This window comes from Lycium barbarum, chromosome 7 (assembly GCF_019175385.1).
Source record: "Lycium barbarum isolate Lr01 chromosome 7, ASM1917538v2, whole genome shotgun sequence".
Classification (NCBI taxonomy): Eukaryota; Viridiplantae; Streptophyta; class Magnoliopsida; order Solanales; family Solanaceae; genus Lycium; species Lycium barbarum.
Genome location: NC_083343.1, coordinates 112496986 through 112506080, shown reverse-complemented (window position 1 = coordinate 112506080; position 9095 = coordinate 112496986).

Below are 9095 nucleotides of genomic sequence, written 5' to 3'. Positions count from 1 at the left end.
TCTGTCTCATCAAGGGTTCTTTTAGTAGAAATGCCTTGCACATCCTCCGTCTGAATTTCTTGATTACCTTCAGCCTTAACATTAGATAAATCAACACCAAACGAGTTGGCCCCCTCATCTCCCGTGGCAGTTCCAGCATCACCACTAACTGGGCCAAATGACTCTTCAATATTAGCAATATCTTCACCAACATAAGACAACAACGATCTTCTTCGTTGCCCAACGGAAGATTGCTCAACATTTTTACGAGACCTGGCTTGTTTAGTTTTCTTTTTAACAGCGGGACCTTTACGAACAGATCTTGTGCTCTTGCCTCTACCCTTTTCAACATGATGAGGAGAATCAACATGTCGACGAACATTTTCAGCATCAGCACCAATTTGGGGTTCAAAATTTAACCCTGCTTTTTGCAGAGCAAAAATCTGCCTATTCATCCAATCCTTATCCTCTTGTTGATTATTCAAAATCTTATCCAATTTAACATCACAAAAAAATTTCAGGAACTGTGAAAAAAAAATACATAAAAGTGTTAAACTCAAGAAAAAAAAACTTTCAGTGGAAAACAGAGAGGAACCATGAGAAATACCTTAATGCAACGCTCTAGAGAAGAGCTTTGAGGGGTTTTGCCATTAAATTGGCATCTTCAGATTCACTTCCATCAACACTTGAATTGTCCGGAGATTCATCAACCTCCTCTTTACCTCGCTATTGAGATAAAATCCATACAACAATAAATAATAACTACATCAAAACCTAAAAGAAATAGAAAAAGAAAACCACGTTAAAAGTTGACACAAAAAGTAAAGGGCAATAAATTCCATTACCTTTCTCATGCAATCTTCAGCTATAAGAAATTTCTTCACATCACTGAATTGTGGAGATTTTCCATTACTGACATACGACAACATCAGAGGTTCACGACAATCGCCAACAACATCAACATATTGTCTGCGATAGTCATTGAACCTAGACCAAACCCAAACAATAAAGCCATGAAAAAAACCAACAACACCATAATCAATGGTATGTCTGGTTATCCCTTGCTTATATATAGATTTGAAAGACCTCATGAGTTCAGCAAAACACAAAGACCCCAATTAAACTGCTCAAATAATTCACTGTCCTCTATATATACAATATGCTCCCACAATACCTTCTTATCAAGCCTACCCCCCAATAATCCACGACCCAGAATATATACCTATACTAGTATCACCGCATCAATGTCATCTTCAAAATCAACATTTTCAGAACTCATCACATTCTTCAAATCTCTCATTTTCAAATTCTTTTTACCATCTACAACAGCAAAATATCTTCTCAAAAGACGACTGCCATTAGCTTTGTTATATTTAACATAGAAAGACCTAAGAGGTTCAGTAATTGATAACCCAATGACTCTCTTAAATGATTGGTCTGTAAATCTCACAAGTTTATCTTGTATGTTAAAATGCATTTCATTGGGTTCAGAACAACGAACTTCCGACAATAACATAAAATTCACCAAGATACCCGACATTTTTAAATTATGCAACTCCATAAATTTCCCAAAAGGGCGCTTCTTCAAAATTACCAACTGTTCTTTTATAAGAAATTTCTCAACAAATCTAACAAAGTTTTCGTCCCCTCTCCATACAGCACTAATGTGTGTGTCTGTCCAGTCTTCCGGAGGAATATAATAGTTAGCAACTTGTCCAAATTGACGTCTCATGATTTAGCACAGTGACATGAACAACATATAAAATTCAATCAAGAAAAAAATAAAAATAAAAGAAAAAAACAAATAAAAACATTACCAAAAACAAGATTAACACAATGCATTACGAAAAAAATAAAAGAAGAAAAAAAAAACAGAAAACCCTATTAAAATAAAATACAGACACAAACAATTGAAGGAAATAACTTAGCCATAAGTAATAACATAGTAACTGATAACTGACAGATGTAATTCGAACCTCACAAAGAGAAAACAATCTAAAAAGTGATAAAGGTGATACAGGAAACGTCACAAATGAACTGCCTTCTTCAGTTTCAAAATGAACAAATGAAAATAAAAAGTAAAATAAATGAAGATCGGGTAAATATATATTGCAAAAAATATTTTAAAAACTTCCCACGTGCTTACCCACATGCGCAAACTTATGCCGAAGGAGGCATAATGTATGTGTGATAAAATACAAGTTTGCCGTGGTGGGCATAAAATTTTCAAGTTGTGTTGCTTTATATAGAAGTTCAAATTAGTCCATTTTAAATTAGAATAACTGTTAAACCGATTGGATTTCAATGGCATGAGGATACAAGTAGTTTTGCAGTTTTTTTTTTAATAAAAAACAGTTACTGAAATTTGAATTGGAGTAACTGTTGCAACTATTGACAAAAATATAGACAGTTTTTCAGTTTTTTTTTAAACAAAACAATTAATACATTTTGAATTGGAAGTAACCGTAGCACCCATTCGAGAAATTTGGAGCAAGAGTCACTCTTTCATTATCTTTTTTATTTTTAGAAAAAACAGTTACTCCTAATTTAGAAGTATGCCGGAAGGGGCAGAACTTCTGTTCACAAAAGGGAAAAAGTATGCCGGAGGAGACAAAATTTCTTTTTTCATAAGAAAAATAAAACAATACACAAAAAGGTGAAGTTGGTGGTGTGTACAGTTTTAAAACGAGAGGGGCGTAGGTAGAGTGGCAATAGTAACTGAGGTTTTGACGCATAACTTGAATCACATGCATGCACTTCTATACGCGGATAAAACTCAAAACCCAAACTCTGCCGGTTAAGGCAGACTACAGTAGAGTAAGTTTGAGAAAGTGCAACTTCATTATATGTATAAAAATGAAAAACTAATATACATATACATCATTCGAAAAAGGGGGAAACATAATAACATAAAACTTGCCTTAAATAAAAACACAAATTTGTTTACAGCATTGTCAACACAAAAAAATAACAAAAATATCAATTCACTTTCCTAACTCTTCTGCAGTACAATATATATCAGTCCCAGAACTCAACTGTTTCTCAACTGGAGTACCCCTCGCCGCAAACAATTTCTAATTTGGATAACCACCATATTCTTTATTTCCATCTTCGCATCTCAGACGTTTTCTACAATCTTCAACAACAACTGCTACTTCATTTACATTTTGTGATGCTTCGTTAGAAGAAAACACATAATCTATGCGTCCAAAAGCATCATTAATTGCAGCAATTTCTTTAAGTGCTTCTTCTTTTGCGCGCTCTTCATTTTGTTTCACAAATTCCATTTCAAACTTATAAAGAGTTTGAGTTTTATGAGATAATTGACTTGATGAAGAAACAGCAGCATCACAAAGCATATCGAGCATGGGAGAGGTCTTATTTCTCGTAGACCTTGTTTTACAAAGCATATTCTCCAGACATTCCTGCAAATCTTTTCGAAGATGTGCATCTAACTTCACCTCATCATTCACTGCATACAGGTTGTCTTTTACCAGATGCGCAAGCTTCACATGATTTGTTTTCATGATGTAATCGAACTAAAATTTCAATACAATAGATCACAGAAGCAAATCTACTTTCCAAGCTGTCAAGTCTACTTTCTAAACAAGTTCTTTTAGCACTTTCAGAAGCTGCTACACATGACTTGGTTTCATCGTGTACACGAACTAAGCTATCAACAGCATTAATCGCACCAGCAAATGTTTTATCCAATTCTTCGAAATGGCTATCCAAAGACTACAAAAAAGGAAATAAAAAAAAGAAAATGAGAATTAACAAAAACAACAAATGCAACATGCAAAGTATACATATCATATTATCAAACTCCAAAAAAACAAAGGCATACCTTTACTTGATTAATAATTGTAGATCGTTCATCATCCAGTTGCTTCTTCACACTAGACAAAACACCCTATATACTAGATACATAAAACAACACATTACTTTTGATCGCATTAAATTGTTGTTCAACAAGTATGCCGGGATAGGCAGAACTGAAATCTGAAAATGAGAACAGTATGTCGTAAGGGGCAGAACTGAAGTATGAAAAGAGAAATGTATGTCGGATGGGGCAGATTTTAAGTTTGCAAAAACAAAAAGTATGCCGAAAGGGGAATGAACTTTCATTTCCATAACCAAAACAGAAAAGACTACAAAAAGTGTTAACTACTAAAATAGTCTACCGGAAGGGCTCTAACTCAGAATTCTGTTAAATAACCAAAAACACAAAAGGAAATGTACCGCTTACATCAACTATCTGATAAGTAAGTTGAGATGGCAAAACCGCACTGGAAGAAAAAGAGCCTAAATCATCAGGAAATTTAAGTGCAACTGGATAATCCAGCATCTCTTGTTCCGTACCAACAACAGCAGCATGGATAATAAATTTCTTGAATCTCTATAACACAATACAAACACATGACATATACAATAACACAACAAAATAACAACAGAAAAAAATCAAGAAAAAGAAACACCAACACAAAGGAAAACATACTTTTTCAGTATGGAAGAAATTCTCGGTAATAACTTTATAATCAATTGCTTTGAAAGACCCCAAGACAACATACGAGGAAACTTCGGACCATGAAAACTTGAAAACACTCAGAAGATAGGTAAAACCTCCAACAACCACACATTTAAAGCGTAAGCAAAACCACTAATCATATAACGTGTAGATAGCGTGGTCTTGAAAATCTTCACACAACCATGAATTGACCGTACCAACCAATTAAAAGTAAGAGTACTCCAAGGATAAGACACTTGAAGACTGTGATCATCAATTATCTTCATTAGATGACTTTTAACAACGCATTTCTCATTACAACCCAACAAAACCCTCTCCATTATATAGACCTCAACAAGTCTAACAGGATCACTAGATCTTGCCCAAAAACCACCAGTACGATTACTTGACTTAATCTGTAAGAAACTCTCGAGATCACACAACCTTATTCTATCCTAATTTGGGAAATAGAGTTTCAACAATCTATTTGGTCTGCTAAACACAACACTAAAATGGCCAACACAAGAATCCAAACCAGTAATAAGATGGAAAGACTCGAAATCAAATACATACTCGCGATCAAATATCTTAAACTTTAACGCACTATCAGTACTAGATAAAAGTTGGGATAAGATCAAGAAATGGAAAATATTATCACTCAGGTGAACACCACCCAACTCCATAAACTATCCAAAAACACCCTTTTTCAACAAGTCCAATTGAGAGACACTCAAAAAGGACATAATCAAACCCTTAAAATGAAAATCACCACTCCACATACCCCATCCTTCAACCCAATGTTCAAACTTAACCAAGCTATATTCTTCCTATAAAATAAAAATTAATGTCAACATAAACCTCGAATTTACATAAGAATAAATCAAAACTGAGGATCAAAACAATTAACATATACCATAATACAAAATCAGTTTCTAGACTGGTACACAAACAGAAATATCACCTGCATCATAGAAGAAAGAACTTGATTAATAAAGTTATGCCGGAATATCATAACTTCAGTTTCAGAAAACAAAAAACTATGCTCAGAAAAACACATAAGATTGCATAAAAAATCAACATTATTAACAAAACAACACCAAAAACTCAAGACACATACAAATCAAATTAATTCATGAAGTTATGTCGGAACAGGCATAACTTCAGTTTCAAAAAATAAGAACTCTGTCGGACCAGGCATATATTGCCTCAGACAAACACAATCTTCATGAAAACCAGATTATTAAACAAAAACAACATCAAAAAACTTAAACTAGCGTTCACAGGCAAAAATAAACAGATTCAACACATTGAAAACCAAAAAACATACAAAATATCTTCATTCATGAAGTTAGCCTAACATGTACAACACACAAAAACCTATAATCAGGAAAACACATAAACTTTCATAAAAACCAACATTATTAACAAAAACACCAAAAAATCAAAACACATACAAACTAACTTAATTCATGAAATTATGCCAGAATAGGCATAACTTCAGTTTCAAAAAACAAAAATTCTGCCAGAACAGGCATATGTTGCCTCAGACAAACACATTCTTCATAAAAACCAGATTATTAAACAAAAACAATACCAACAACCTAAAACAGCTATTCACAGGCAAAAATTCAAAGATTCAACACAAAGAAAACCAAAACACATATCAAAATCCACAAAAACATAATACGACATCAAAAAACCCAAGATATAACATTGAAAACGAAACTAACGTTCAAAAAATCATACAAAAACTTTAACAAAACACGTTAGAAAATAGTTCAAAATAAAAAAGGATCAATTAAATACAAAAAACGACGAAGACAAAGAAATCAATTCAACAAACAACAATATAATACAACAACGAATATTGAAACGAGCAAAAGATCCAAATTCGTACCTAAATTTTCGTACAGATAAGAGAGACACAAACAGAGGAGAAACGAAGGAGCAAAAAAAAGGGAAATTAACGAAATGGAAAGGGTTTAATTAGGTAAGGATAATTTCGTCAAAAAACTTTCATTAAACAGGCGACAGGGGCAAAAAATAAAGAAGGCATAAATGAAGGACAAAATTTAAAGACCAGCCCAAAAGAAGGGCATTCCGCGCAAAAAAAAAGATATATAGTTACACTTGGGGCTAGGTCACGTTGATGCAAGTAAACAAGAAATAGTAGTTAGTGAAAACAATGATATTCCAAGTGGGAGACGTTGAGAGAGACAGAAGGAGAAGGCTTCGGTTTGAAAATTTTCAGTGCATGGATTTGACAAATTGCACAATGTGGCTTCAAATGAGTTGGTCTTTAATTATTACTCTTTCAAATCAAACTTATGCCTACCGAGGTATAAATTCTTTAAGGGCGTAAGACATAACTTATGAGATATTATGATACGAAAATATAAACTTATGCCTCAAGAGAAAGTTATTTGCTATGAGGGGAAAAAGAGTTAAGAAGCATCACAAAATAGGGCCAAAAGCGCAATTGACCCTTTTTGTGAAGGGGAGAAAAGGGGATTTGGTAATTGGGTTTGGGCAATTTGCAGGATTGTCCTTCGCTGGGGTTGGTCTTTAATTTTTGTCCTCAAATTGGTGATCTTAATTTTTTTCTTTCGCTAAAAATTTCTTGGTTTTGAGTTCAAACCCTCGCTCAGTCAAAAAAAAAATTAAAAATCACAAGGCAGAGTTTTGCATGCAAAATTCTACATTAAGATAGAGTTTTGCATGCTTCAAGCATAGTTTCAGTTTTGTTTGCCTTCAAAATTCTACCTTGCGAATCCAAACATCTGTCTTGCGATTTTTTTTTTTACTGAGCTGGGGTTCGAATCCAGAACCTTGAGATATTTGGTGAAGGGAAAAAAATTAAAGACCACCAATTTGAGGGACAAAAATTAAAGACCACCCCAAAAGAAGGACAATCCGTGCAAAAAATTGATTGGGTTTAACGTCTTTCATTGAATTGGCCCAATTATCTTTTTCTTTGGCCCAAGTTTTTCGCAGAGGAGGAATAAGATTGACCGCTAAATTTGGTGATGTGCACAAGTAAGATTTTTTTATGCCATAATTTAAGTTTCGACTCCATCAAGAAAAGTTTTGCAAGAATAGAATTACCATCAGCATTACATAGCAAATTATGATGAATCGTAGGATTTTAAATTACCGGGCAAAGCTTACCTTGTCACGATAATCATCAGGATTTCTGCCCAAATCCTTAAGAATCACTTGAATTTTGTCAAAATCCATCCTGGTGAATATCAAATTGATGGAAAACTTGTCTTGTTATATGTCTTGGCGGATCACTAGAATCTGTGGTGAAATCTTGACGTATCGCTGTAATTATGCCTATAAATCCTGACAAATCACCAGAATTAGCTATAAAATCCAGACGAATCGACATAACTTAATGTGTAAGAATTTCAACCACACGTAAGAAGTGTAACCGGGATCAAAATCGATTTTACGTGGTGTATAAAAAAGGTTCCAATTTGGTGATTAACATGCACAATCTACTTATTCGGTTTAGAAGTATTCGAATTAATTGAATTGAATAATATAAAATTTTATTATTGCTGACAATCGCAATCAACTTTTTTATGTTCAACTTTTTGTGGTTTTCATCAGTACGTGTTTCTCGAACGTCTACATCCATCGACAAAATCGACTGACAAACAAGATAAGACGAAGAATTAAACTTTGTGTCACTTCTATTGCTTTAGATTTACTGCTAGAGTCACACTTCTCTATAACGATATTCGCATATAATAGCATCTCTCTATAATAACTAAAAAAATTTGAAACCGATCTTTTATATTATATTTTACTTCTCTATAATAACATTTTACTTATAACGGCAACAGCCAACTTTATGACAGTACGCTCTTTTATCCCCCATATAACAGTTATCTGCTTTTTCGGGTAATATAGTAGTTAACTATCTTTATAAAAAATAGAATATATATGGTTACCAATAATAAGTGTATAGATTTTGATCAAATATTTAATTTGATACTTTCATGTACTATATTCATGCCAAAATATTACATATGAATACATATTTATAATCTAAGAATATCATTGTCTTCTATAACTTTATTTAATATACATATGAATATCATTGTTTTATTAAAATAAATAAAAGAGCTTCATGGAAAAATATTTAATTTGATATTTTAATATACTATATTTCTGTAGATTTAAATTGTGTGTCTTAGAGCTTAAAACTTTATACATTCAGTTATGAATTTATTGAAATTGTATTAACTTCCTTAAAAGCTTAGTTAGTGAAGTATTCATATCTTTGAGATTTAAATTTTAAATAATTTGTTATTTTTTACAACATTAAAAATAAAAAAACATAGGTTTTATGCATCTTTTTTGCCAATAACAACCACGTATTATTTCAATGGCAAATGTTATTATAGATGTATAGCATCTACTCTCTATAATAGTCATAAAATTTCGAACCCAATGATGTTGTTATAGAGGGATTTGACTGTACATCAAAAAGGCATTGTTGGGTTACGAGTAAATTTCTAAACCTATCACTTAACTATGTGACGTTATTTAGCAAAATCACTTAATTATATTTTGTATCAATAAAATCACTAAATTGTGT